General features: G+C 41.4%; 1 protein-coding gene across 7 annotated transcripts in view; it reads left to right on the top strand.

Annotated features, from left to right (window-relative positions):
• ptprfa (protein tyrosine phosphatase receptor type Fa) overlaps positions 1–13980 on the top strand; it is a 252391-nt gene that overhangs the window by 45816 nt on the left and 192595 nt on the right. The gene's annotated exons all lie outside the window — the stretch shown is intronic.

The following is a 13980-nucleotide window of genomic DNA, read 5'->3' as shown; positions in this document are numbered from 1 at the left end:
CTATGCATATAATAATACAGACAGCAGGTTTTGCAGCTCTAACATGATTTGAGAGCTCCGTGCTGATGCATGCTGGGAGGAGGTCTCATTATGTGGGCCATGCAGGGGCAAGACGATGCCTCTAAGCCTGAGAGGTGGAGGACCAGGTCCTCGGAGGGCAATGTTTCCAGTCAACAGGTCCATTATTGGGACTAGTTGCTTTATGGCTCCAATTAAGACATTGTGTAATTTCTCTTCATAATTTAGCAGAGAGGAATTCATCAGAGGGGCTGTGTCAGCAATTACCTTCCTGTGTGAGCACTCTGCACTCTGGAGAGAATGAGAATCATTAATTTCTCACTCAGAGATTCTTATAGAAACTAAACCCTTTGAACCTTGTTGACGCAGATGGTGTCAAGAAGTGTAGCCCAGTCTAATGAGAGACATGACACTCATGCTGCTGGAAATAGCTCGACTGAGTTCTGTTTCCAATGATATTAGTATCTCCAGTGTCTACTGAGGACGGAAGCCCATAGATGAGCTGAGAAGTCCTTATAGCTGAAGACCTTACCACATAGTCATCAAATTAAGATATTTTGTTGTGTTTCAAATGTAATCCAGTGGTGGTTGTTTGTGTCTCCACGGTAACAGTGCAAACCAACACCTTTGCACTCCCGACAAATCAGTTGGCCATAGTATATTTATTGCATCACAGATACGCCATATCTTTTTGAAAAAAAACAACAACTATAAAAACAGAAATACATTTTAAAGTTCTCCCTAAATAGAGGATAAATCCAGTATCAGGCTGTATTTTTTTACTAGTCAACCAGGATAGCGAGCTAGACAGTTTTAAAGTCACTCATATTTACGATTATCTCGATGCTAGAATTCCACCACGGACTAATTGTGAGCGTCTTTTTTATCACAATCTGCAGTAAAATCCTATAGTCCTATCCCGAGTGATGCACTTGTGTCCTTCTGAGCTCTTTAGTTATGATGATACCCTGTGTTTAACTGCACAATGTACTCCATTGTTGTTGGCCACCAGACAGCTTTCCTGATTTTATGGTCATATTGTATTTTGTGGGGGTGTTTTTGTCTGTGCACGGTTCACTGTCTGGTGTTATACAGTCTCTTCGTTTGTTGGTTCAGTTTAAGGAGGAAGAATTAGCACTTAATGTGATAAAATGGATTGCCCTGCTGTGCAAAAACGGAAATCTGAGATGAAGTGAATGAGACTGATGGGTGCAAATTGTGTTTGGAATCATATTAATCACCCAGCATCCGTCAAACACTGAACTGTTCTCCACATGCTGATCAAAATGACCTCTTTCAGTATAAAAAGCATCAATAGACAATGTATAAGCTGGTTGCATGTCAAGTACCACTTCTACATGAGGAGGTTAAACCTCTGTCGAGTGCAGCGCAAACTCGTTTGACTTTAAGACAATGAATCCTTTTTGAGATATCTTGGGAACATCAGGCTATTAAATGACTGATTGCATATAACAGACATGCTAATTAGTTGCCCCCCCCCCTTTCCTCCAGTGTGGTATATAGTTGTTTGTGCATGTTAAAGGTCTCGAGAGTCTCAAAGCCTATAGTCCATGTCCAAATGGAAATGCTGCTCCCAAACTTCTTGAAACGCCTCAATTGAAATCTTCTACTCTTAAGTAGTGATGTCACCAAGTAACACATTTACATATTTTCTGCTAGTTTGGCATTCCCTCAAACAAAAATTGTAAGAGCGGAGCTGAGCATGGAATTTCCATGTTGACGGGTGTGCAAAAGGAAATATGCTTTGTGGAGTTGAGTGTAACTCCTTTTATCAGAACAGATGGATTTATGGTAGGGTGGGGCAGGAGGTTCATAGAGAGGCCGAGATGAGCTGCAGCACAGCCAAGATGGGAAATATTAATTAACGTATGTAAACATGTTTTAATAGGAGGCTGAAATACAAGTATGCAGAAAAGGAGCAGAATAATAACACAGTAAGGCTTTCAACAAACTTTTTTCTAAAAGGTATTTAATGATTGGCTGGAAATAAAGACTATGTTCAAAAACCAGAAATTATCTTTAAAATCCTGCAATTAAATGTTATAATGGCTGTTTCTTAGCCTGAAACACTCCAGTCACACCCTACTATAGCTCCACAGTTGACAGGGAAATGTCTTTACCCTGATTGCACTCTAAATACACATACCGACACCATTCCAAGACTGGAAATTTGTGACTTCTGATGTTACTGATTCTGCTGCTGACGGCAGTGTACACCCGCAGACAAAAACATCTAACTTCCAAAAGGAACTACTAAACTTGATGTCATGCAGCCGAAACACATAAATTAAAATTCCTAAAAACTCCCAACTGAACCCAAAACAACCATGAAACTTGGCTAAATCAGTGTGCAGATTTCCACCAAGTGTGTCTGCAATGACCATTGTTGTAACATTTGAGGGAATGAATACAAACCACAACTGCCCCCCGTGTAGACCACAAATGCACCACACGCATTTTTCACTTGAGCGTCTCGTGCAATATTTGTCATTTTAATCTGTGCAGCTGTCTGCGCCGCCTCTCTGCAGCTCGACTGCAGTTCACTGTTTAACACTTCCTCTGAACAGAAAGTGTTGGTCATGCTGCGTGTTTAGTTCCATTAGCTGTTAGCTCTGTCAGGACAGCAGAGTCATTTGCCATCTTCCTGAAAAGGCTCAAGACTCACCTGTTCAGACTTCACCTCGACTCTGCATAGCATGACTCACTAACCCCCCCACTAACTAAAAAATTGCACTTCTATGTTCTTACCTATAGCACTTTGATCATAGCACTGTTGTTCTTAAGGTATGTTTGCTGAACAGCTACTACTTTACTCAGGTGAGGACTTAACACTTGTTTCTATTTTTTAGCTCTTACTTTATCAGCAATGATATGTTGTGGTTCCTTTCTTTCGACAAATGTCTGCTAAATGCCCTAAATGTAAATGTTAGGCCCAGTTTAGGCGGTCAAAGTAAGAGAGGAATCAGTAGTGGAAACAACAGTCCAAACTACCTGCCGGTTAATAGAAGTGAGGACTCAAACGCTATACAATGTTCTTTGTATGAATCACGGAAACCGCCAAAGGTCCTCGAGCATACAGTTATAAAAGCTAAAATAATATTGGACTTGATGGGTCAAGTAGCATGCATGATTAGCTGTGGACAGACAGATGCACACACACACACACACACACATCTCTCCTCAGTCTCTGCCTGGCGAAGATAATTATTGAAAAGCGGTTCAACCCCTACACAGCTTTTCAGTTTAATTTCATCACCTCCTGTCTCCATGGCCAGGTGATGTGTTGGTTATCTTCAACAATGGGGGTGGGGCTTAGCCGAGGCTCACCAACTACCATAATTAACTCCAAGATTTGCTAACATAATAATCATGAAGATGATCAGAACTGTACTTAATTGCCGGTTTCTGACTGTTAATGTACTGTTGATTCAAAGGAGCTACAGTTTGTCAGGACACAAACATTTCTATTCAAGCACTCATGGTGTTCTCATCCAGACAGAGCTCACTTTATGGCCAGCGTGCTGTAACCTTCCTTTTCCCCTACACAGCTTGTCTTTGGATTTGCAACTCCCAGGGGTAACATACACATAATGATTTGCAAAACAGAATCAGTTTATTCCCGGTTTCTTTGCCTCCCTCCTTCCAGCTTTCATGCAGCGTGTGTAGTGCTACCACACTCGTGTGGGAGGCAATTTTGTGGATCATGAACAAGGAGCAGGAGAGAATAATGTATTATTTATGAGAGCAAACACAAGTGGCAGCAGTGTGTCTGCATCCAGCTCGACAAATGGAAGTTAGGATTACTGAGTTGCTGCCAGACGGACTGGTTGTTTGTTGCTTTTAGATCATGGGGGAAAACAGGAAGGTAAAATTGCCCATCTAGATTATTCCACACGGACTCAAATACATATCTCAATCATGCTTAATTCTTCCATTCAGTCTTCTCCTTTCTTGCATCTTTTAAATTATTAAGAGATGTACTCTTAAATGTTAATAATGTGCCAGAGTGCAAATAAAAAAATAAAAAAAAAACATTAAAACAGAGTTTGCTTTATTGCATTTTCCCCCAGAGGAGGACTAGCCCGGACCCCCCTACAGAGGTCTGGACCGAACCCTGAATGTCCTCAAGTCCTGGAGACAACCCTGAGATGCATTTTCTTTTTAGTAAACATCCTTTTTTTGTGGAAAACAATTAAAATACGATGATCATAAATCATAAGGCCTCCCTGCACAAATTAAGGATGAACCACTTTTTAAGAAAGTTTTATTGTCTTCTGTATTATTCTGTATATCCTAATCATGCTTAATTCTGCTTCTCTTACCTTGCAGTAGGCATGGGACGATATTGAAATTTTATGTAACAATTATCCTGGCGCAAATAATAGAGATTTACGATAATATCCCTGTAATCATCAAAATATGCTTGAAAGGTGGGAACACACACTGGAATCGCTTTACCTCAAATTTAGTCATTAAAATCAGGTGTTTTTTATTGGACAGAGCACAACCTTTTTTAAGGAAAAATAATTTTAAGTGAAAAACAAAACAATCCTAAATCATAAAATCCCCTCGCATAAATAAAACGTACTTACATGATAATCCCTGTATATTTAAATCAGGTTGTATTTTATTACATTTTTCGACCATGCTCGAGAGCTAAACAGCTTTTTCACATGACGATATTCGTTATTATTCCGATAATAGAAATTCACCACCATTTACTTCCATCAGATGTCTATCAGGCGCGTTTTAGTGACTGGAGTTTTCCATGCAAACCAGGCTGTTCTGAGGACAGTGAACTGCAACCGAATATCGCATAAACAAAACTGCAAAAAAAACCCTGGGTAAACCTCCTCCCGCAGTTACGCTCATCGACAATCACTCCGTTTGAGTTAATTGTGGAAATTATTTTGAACTTTTTGTCAATGACTATTCTACAGCTCCAAGCTCATTCAGCGGTTGGATATATTGTGTTTGCAGCATACATAGACTGCTATTGACAATTTCGTACATTGATTGTTCCTTGAGAAGGTAAATTTGTCTTAATTATGATGAGCGCTTCCTGGCAGACGTTTGACGTATGGATTATTATGTCATGGGGTGGAATTGGATTTTGCTTTGTTTTCTCTTTTGGGGAAATGTCTTTTTGAGTGAAGACATACAGTTAGATAGTGTGAGAATGTATCGGCGTCATAAAACTAGATTCAATGGCAGATCAGTTGTATTGGATTGCATTAGATTATACAGGTGGATCCAACAGATGATTTATTAATCATTTTGATGGGACTGTGGAAAGTAATCAGTAAACTAATGTACTTTTACAATATGTGTAATGAGCATTTGATTAGTTTCCCCCTGCGGTGCTGAAAAGTGAAACGAGTGCCTTAAACTTATGAAATGATCTCTACTGGCCATCAGGTGGCGACACCTTTGGCTGTGAAAGAAGTCTGATTATATAGAAGTTCCATTATTCAAAATGAATGAAACAAACAGATTCCTGTATTTTGTTTTTTTTGTTTTTTCAGTGTGCCAGACTTTCACCTAACTGTGGTATGAACTAAACTGAGATTTCCGTGGACTGCTACACCCTGACCTCAGACAATAGGCCAGCAGGAAAACCTAGCCATTTTTTTGGGCTCCTTTATTTGGGTTTAGACAGAATCTGTTGTTATTGGTTAAATGATAAACTTGGGCTGGAATTAAAACAGGAATACATAAACTAACCTGCAGCATGGGCTTCGTGGACCTGCCCAGACCAGGTCTCATCTGGGATGGACCATCCATCAGTAAGGATGAGAAAACACTGACTGTAGAGGCAGAGACAACCACCTTTTGAATTAACTTAAATTAACCGGATACAGAAAGTATTTGTACTTTGGGAAAATTGCCTGCTGACAAAAACTAAAAGTCTGAAATGTGAGTTGCTTTGGCACATCGTCCAGTTGTCCCGCTTCATGTCTGACCTCTGAAAGCAGCGACCTAGCTTTTCCGAGACGCTTTCTGCCTCCGTGCTTCCATGTATCAGACTTGTGCCTGCTCTTTCTGTTACACTGCTGAAGCAGGAAGTTACCGGTGGAGCTGACAGCTTGTGTTGACAGGTCCGTCACACGGCAGCACTTGGGAATCGGCTGGATTTTCTGTCATATAGGTCATATAGTTGCTCAGCTTACAAGTGCACTTCCCACCTTCCTAGTGTGTTCCCTTCAAACACAGTATATACATAGTACTTTGAATTGCTTATGGGATGACTTGTGTGTGTTATATGCATAGTGCCTTTTCAAAATAAACTTCACAGGAAGTTAGGTTTGGCTGACCAAGCTGCATTATTTGATGTCTTAGTGGTGAGAAGGGTCACCCCACCAGCTGTTGATCAGTGAAACAGTGCTTCATTGAAGGATGCCCAGCTCTACACATTTGCATCACCAATCTCTGCAGTCGGCAGGAATGTGTATTGCGTCACCTCTGTGAGCACCAGATGCTGCTCATCGGAACAATAGTGGTCACATACACTATATTGCCAAAAGTATTTGCTCACCTGCCTTGACTCGCATATGAACTTAAGTGACATCCCATTCTTAATCCATAGAGTTTAACATGACATCGGTCCACCCTTTGCAGCTATAACAGCTTGGAAGGCTTTCCACAAGGATTAGGAGTGTGTTTATAGGACTTTTTGATGTTGGAGGGAAGTCCTGGCTCTCAGTCTCCACTCTAATTCATCCCAAAGGTGTTCTATCAGGTTGAGGTCAGGACTCTGTGCAGGTCAGTCAAGTTCATCCACACCAAACTCTCTCATCCATGTCTTTATGGACCTTGCTTTGTGCACTGGTGCACAGTCATGTTGGAACAGGAAGGGGTCATCCCCAAACTGTTCCACAAAGTTGGGAGCATGGAATTGTCCAACATCTCTTGGTATGCTGAAGCATTCAGAGTTCCTTTCACTGGAACTAAGGGGCCAAGCCCAGCTCCTGTAAAACAACCCTACACCATAATCCCCCCTCTACCAAACTTTACACGTGGCACAATGCAGTCAGACAAGTACCGTTGTCCTGGCAACCGCCAAACCCAGACCCGTCCATCAGATTGCCAGATGGAGAAGCGTGATTGGTCACTCCAGAGAACGTCTCCACTGCTCTAGAGTCCAGTGGCGGCGTGCTTTACACCACTGTTTCTGACGCTTTTCATTGCCTGTTCATATTACTTAAGAAAAACAAAAAATCTACTACATTCTGCACTGGCTGGCTACCAGTTGCTACAGTCACTTACTGAAGGGCCACCTCGGGAGCTCCCGCCCACTCTCCACATGGAGAAGTAGCTAGTTCTTCAGCCCAAGACTGGATCTTGAAGGAAATTTTCAACCAAAATGTGAGTCTCGAACCCAAGTGGCAGAAACTGTGCTATTTGGCAGTGTGATGAATGGGAAACTTCCTGCCACCCACACCACACCAAACAAGTTTATTCCAAGTGACAGATATATTATTATATTTTACCATTAGGAATACCTGAATGGTGTCTGAAATGTTTCCCTTGTTAATGCCAGATGCTTGAAGATGTGAACAAAAATGGTGTCCCATTGGGGCGTGGCAGTAATGAAATCAGGGCTCTGAAAATCTAAACAGTCTTTACAAAGGATGTCATTTCTGGGTACACCCTAGTGGGAGTGGTGGACAAGGTGGTAAATGCTGTCAATTGGGAACACGGTGGGTGCTGGGGAAATAATTATAGACCCACATCCTGCTTCAACCTTAGCCTACTATACTTCCCTCATTGTCTACGTGCACAATATCTTGTGTAATGAGAGATTTTTACTGATAATTTGAATGTGTTCACTTTCATTTTTTACCTGCAGATAAAGTGGTTCAGGTCATCTGGATCAACCGGCAGCCTCTCTTAGGAATAGAAACATATAGACTTGTATCGTAGAATGCGATATAAAACACAAACCATCAAAACCAAAATGACACTAAAGCATACTGGAATCACTTTTTCACATTTTGTTAAGAAGCAAATGTTTTAATTGAGTGACAGACAAGACAGATTTTCTTCTGCATAAATATAGGATGGATAAATGAAACAAAATATATATATATATTTTTTTAATCAGGCTACTTCCCCTCTTAATCTAACATTATAAAAGCGATACCGTTTTAACAAGTCACTCGTGATGATATTTATGATTATTGATTCACGATAAAAACCATCCCATGTTGGCATTTTATCCTGCCTGTATTTGCAGTAATGACACAGTTGTAGTCTCGCCAACTTTAGTAACTTTATTACTTTATTGCACAACTAAAAAGATTCCTTCTTACAGGCTGGCCTGTCTTGTCATTGAAGAACTCCTCAGGAGAAGGCTAGGCAAAGTTTCTACCTTGGGTGTCCAGAAGTAGGCAGCCACATTGTTTATATGTCACATTGTCTGATAAGAGGTTGATCTGCATGGCTGCTCCCTCTCAACTCCACAGCCTAATGAGTCTCTGTGTGGAGAAGACACTTTGTGTGAAACCGTTGTCACTTGTCATAGTGAATTGCCTCTGAAACACAGCTTTATTCCGCCTCGCACAACATTTGACTGCCTGGCTGCGTGCCGAGACACCATTAAATTCTTGAGCCCAAATGAGAAACAGGCCTGTAAGACAAATGTGCTGCTGTGTGTGACAATGAGACGTGAAACAATAGGCTGTGAACTCATGAGTTCAGGATTGGTTTTGTTGTGACCAAGGAATAGTATTTTGGGATGTCTTTTACCTCGGTCGTTTTCTTCTGCTTACCCTTCACCTAAGGCAGACTGTTGACTACAAAACTATACTGACATGCAAATATATATACAAAAACATTATCTTTGCTTTATGTCATGGAAATGACATATGCAATAAGTGATTTTCCATTCAATCTTTGCACAGAATTATAATTTTTAGATGACTAAATTGCCAAAACAAATTCAGAGAAAACAGGTTCGGGAGTTAGAGATTGTAAATCACGTGAGAAGTAGCATCATTTTCTCACCAGAGGAGTCGCCCCCTGATGGCCAGCAGAGAGAATGCAAGTTTAAGGCACATTAGTGTTGGCTTCACTTTTCAGAACTGGAGTTTGCTGCATGGATGTCCCCCCCCTTAAAAAAATCACAATGCCAGACTTAATATTCATGGGGTGTGAGGGAGCCAGTATGAAGTGACACAATGTCTCTGCGCTGGCATGGAGAGTGACAAACACCAGTACGAGTTAGTTAGTGTAGCATGTAAGCAGCATAAATTGCTGTGGATGATTTCCCTAGCTGGTGTCAGAGTGGGGGGGGAGGTTACTGCCACAGGCCTCTGCATGTGTTGAAAAGCAGCGTTCCTGTTTACTATGGCATCATTTATCGCAGTAATTGAATGAAGAATACACTGTGGTCCTTGGAGCTAAACCACCCGTGAAGGGATGAGCTCATAACCAACACACTTTATTCCACCGATTATTCGGTTGCTCGGAGGATGTTGGACACACGAGGCTGGTCTGAGAGATGCACTGTGAGCTGGTAGGATTCCGACAAACACATACATGTAAGCAGGCCACCATGTTTAGAGAGCAGCGCTGGGTCCTGTTTGGAAATGTTCGGTATCCATACCTTGGTTTTCTGTATTTGGTTGTGTTGTCTGTGTTTACCTGTGTTGTTGTCTGTGTTTGCCTGTGTTGTTGTCTGTGTTTGCCTGCGTTGTCTGTTTGCTTGTCTTGTCTGTTTGCTTCTGTTGTCCTACTGACTTTTTACATTGTAAAGACATGACGTATAATGAGTTTAAAGGAATTTAAGAGCCCCGTTTGTCCTCGTTAATAATGGAGAGGCCAGACTCCAGTCCATTTATTGATTTCCTGCCTCTTAATTGTGTTTCTCTCTGCAGAATATGGTTTCCAGTCCTGTTTTCTCTGCTGCCTGGCCTTCAGCATGTGACTGAAGTACTTTTAAAAGAGTCTGTAATTGGCAGAGAGTAATGTCTCGGAGATGGTGGTGTGAAATTTGGCAGTGGTATGTCCAAGCCTGCCAAGGAAGATGGGCCTTCTGAAATACAAATGTGACATGAATCCATGCAAGCAAATGAACGAGGCCCATGATGATGCCTGATACAGAAGAGAAGGACTCCTTTATAATACTATTATAATAATACCAATTACCAATACAGTACTTTTATTTGGCAGTTACATTTTGTCAGTAGCATGTCATTTAACCAATAGGGAGTTCCAAGTTATAGTTATTTCCTCTCTGTGTCTATCAACTTAACTAACGAGCATCAGTCAGCTTGAATGAATCTGCCTTCAAATATCCTCCTAATGTGCCGGAAGCCATGCAAGGACTCGCATAGAGGAACCACAATGTGTTGCTGCTGATGACTGGAATAAGACAATGAATGTTGGATGGAGGATGTTTTCATTTCCACCATTTTAAGTTTAAAGGTGCTCAAAAAATACACATAGTCCTCTCTATTGTCCTCCACATAGTTCTCTACATAGTCCTCTATATAGTCCTCTACATAGTTCTCTACATAGTCCTCTATATAGTCCTCTACATAGTTCTCTACATAGTCCTCTATATAGTCCTCTACATAGTTATCTACATAGTCCTCTACATAGTTATCTACATAGTCCTCCATATAGTCCTCTACATAGTTCTCTACATAGTCCTCTATATAGTCCTCTACATAGTCCTCTATTTCACCCTCCACATAACCCTCTATATTGCCCTTTACATAGTCCTCTACATAGTCCTCCACACTGTCTTCTACATAGTTCTCCTGTGAGTGCTTTGAGACAACCCATATTCATCCAGATCACAATGGACACATAATGTTTTTCTTCCACAGCAAACAATGACCAATATTTATAAGGAGTAAAACACATTCTCAGCCTCCCTCACAGATATCATATGAATCTTCTCCACTAAAGGAGTTTAAAAAGAAACGTGTATTTACAAGTTATATTATCAAAGACCACTTTTGTGGTCTCATTTAGATTCTTTTGGCTTCTCTTTCATAGCCCAGCAATAAAAACCCTTGATCACAAACACAGACCTCCATATATTTTCCTCCCGTTATTCGTAAAGTGGGAGCATGTCTGTGTATGCCTGAGAAATATCCGGCCCACATAATCAGGATCTTACCAAACACATGCCTCATAAGATTTGATGTTAGTAGGATGTCGTCTAAAGCAGCTATTGTGACTTATACCTGAGGAATAATGACATCTCATTTCTCAGGCAGCAAGAAGAAAATGGCATTTAACAGGCAGAGGGGGAACACTTTCTAAGTACAAAACTTTCAGAGAACATATTTTATACTTTCACTGCAAAATTCTGAATTTTTTTAATATGCTGCTGCCAATGGCTAAGTACAGCCATTACCTAAAGTACTTTGGCACACATTTTGGAAAGTTCAGAGGTCAAAACAGATGCATCCTATGTAAGTGTAATGAACTCATCCAGAGGGGTTAGCCATTAGCTGTCATCAGCTAGCCGGGGCCGGTCCATTAGCTGTGTGTTATATTTGGCCGGTTGTTAAAGCAGGACGGGTTGAGTCTGGTGGATGGCTTGCAGCAGCAGGTTTTCAGTCTGTAGACTTTGTTACAGTTTGTGAATTTGACAGGTTGATGTCGTAGTGACGGCAGCTGCAAACACGGACAGAACATGTAGGCGACCTTATATATTCACTCTCATTTTTTTTTATTAGCAATATCAGCCATCTACTGTCATTACCCTGAGCAACCACCAACGCAATGGGCTGAGAGTCACCAGTTAACACGGTCACCAGTTAAACTAAAACACCTTGTTGATCTGAAACAGTCGTGATCTTGTCTGAATTCTGAAGTCTGGAATACCGATTTTGACAACCAAACCATGTAGAAACCAGACATTAAGATGCTACTTACAGTTTAAACTGAATGTTAATGGCTGCTCAATCAGCTAGCAGCTAGCAAAACACCATTCCACACAAATCTTGTTGGTTGTAAAAGGGTCGATAACCACAACTTGTGTGACCTGCACTTTTCCATCTTCCACTTACTTACTTGAACTCAGTAGATCTGAAATAAGATTATTTGGATCACTACATACTTGAGTCATCAGGAACCTGGAGCCTTCTGTAAAGCTCAATGCTAGAGGATTTATCGTGAAGCCTAAAGTTCGGCATTGTGGCCACCGTCACCATCTTGGATTTTTATAACCAGTGAAGTAAGTGGCCATATTTGGACTGTGGAGGATTGACGGATGGATCTGATGAACACAAGCAGCAACCTTACTGGATCTGGATCCATCTGGATTCTGGTGTGAAGCTGTTAACAAAGTTAGCTTTATGATTCAAGGTTAACAGAGAAACCAGTCTGCCCCAGCCAATGCAAATCCACTCATCACACCTTTCTCTTTTGTTTTCTGTAAACTCTCTATAAGACTCTGACTCGCCCCACTCTGGTCAGAGAGGATTTTACAGCAACGTTATGACTGGACCCCAAAACTACGGAGCCGTCTCCCTGAAAACCATGCAGATTTTCTTTTACCAAAACCTAATTTTCATAAACTTGCTATGTTTGATGTGCTTCCTGTTTTGATAAGCGCTCGATGTTTAAGCCATTATTATTATTATTACTTTTACTTGCAAGCAGTTGTAGTAAAAGCTGCTACACTGTATATAGTCATTTCTTGATATAGTGATTTCATATTTCTAAGTCCTACTTTTTTCCCTTGTCCTCATCATAAATGTCTGTCCTTGTCATCCAACGGACACTTTTCTCAGGAAAAAAAATTCCGGCGAGAAACTGCAAGCACAGGGTCAGAGAAGAATGCAAGTGAGAGAGAACTCACAGCTGCCAGTGAAGTGAGGAGAGCGACGCAACATGTTTTACATTTAGAGTGTCAAGCCTCAGGGTCAGCCAGCAGCAGCTACAGGAAATAAATAGCTTAATAATGGTACGATCCGCTTGCTTCTCCTCTGGCTTCCTGGACAACGCTCTGACAACCTGATTACCTCTGTGCTGGCTTCACTCGCACATGCACGGCACTGCAAAGGGCCGAATCTCCCCGCTGTACATCGACCGACCTCAGGACCCGAGAGTAACCTGTTGTACATCTCCTTCAGTGGGATTTCTATGGCAATGTATCTTGGGAGCAGCTCTCCGCTCTGACTGCACAAATGGGTTTGGAAACACATTGAACTTTGCAGAGAGAGAGAGAGTGTACTTATCAGCTGCCAAAAGTTTCCGTGAGAATATCTTGCATTGCCTGCAAAATGCTCTTCGTGGCTCCCTGCTGGGGAAATAGAGGACTTAACCCTCACCCAGAACGATCCTGTTCCTTCCGCAGCCCGTCACCGTGGAAACGTTTGGAGTCGCGGTGCTGCAGATTACTGATCGATGGTACGGACTCGTCAGCTGCTGCTGTTTCACTCCACGAGCAGCGCAGTGCAAATATCACATCCCCTCACTTTTAAAACTGTATTGTACAAGTGATTGACAGTGTAGATTTGAGAGGGCCGTCCTATGTAGTGGAAGAAAAGTCTCTGCTGCTCCAAGCGTCGAGTTCCAGCTTCTTTAATGTTACATTTCACAACAATTACAGAGAAGAAGTCTGGAAATGGAAATCTCAGATGTCAGGCTCCCTCTAACAATGCTCAGTGATCAAAGAAAATCCTACAAGTAAAAAGTCCAAACTGTTCCTTCTTAGATGCTTTGTTGTAGTTTGAATATCCCATAAAAAGCATCTCTCGTCCTAAAGCTTTGAGTTGCCTAAACAGATGAATAAGAAGGTGTGACATATTAGAATGTATTCTTATATAAATTGAATGTTCTGCAGAAAGAGTTTATATATCAATCGAATGTCTCCTCTTTGTGTTGAGATTGAGAATAAGGTAATACTGGGTGTGTTGCATATGGTTGCAAGTGCCTTGCTCAAGGGAACCTCAGTGGTGTTCAACAGAGAGGGGA

Source organism: Eutrigla gurnardus (genome assembly GCF_963514095.1).
Source record: "Eutrigla gurnardus genome assembly, chromosome: 6".
Lineage (NCBI taxonomy): Eukaryota > Metazoa > Chordata > Actinopteri > Perciformes > Triglidae > Eutrigla > Eutrigla gurnardus.
Note: the sequence above shows the minus strand (reverse complement) of the source record. Positions and strands in the feature narration are given on the sequence as shown.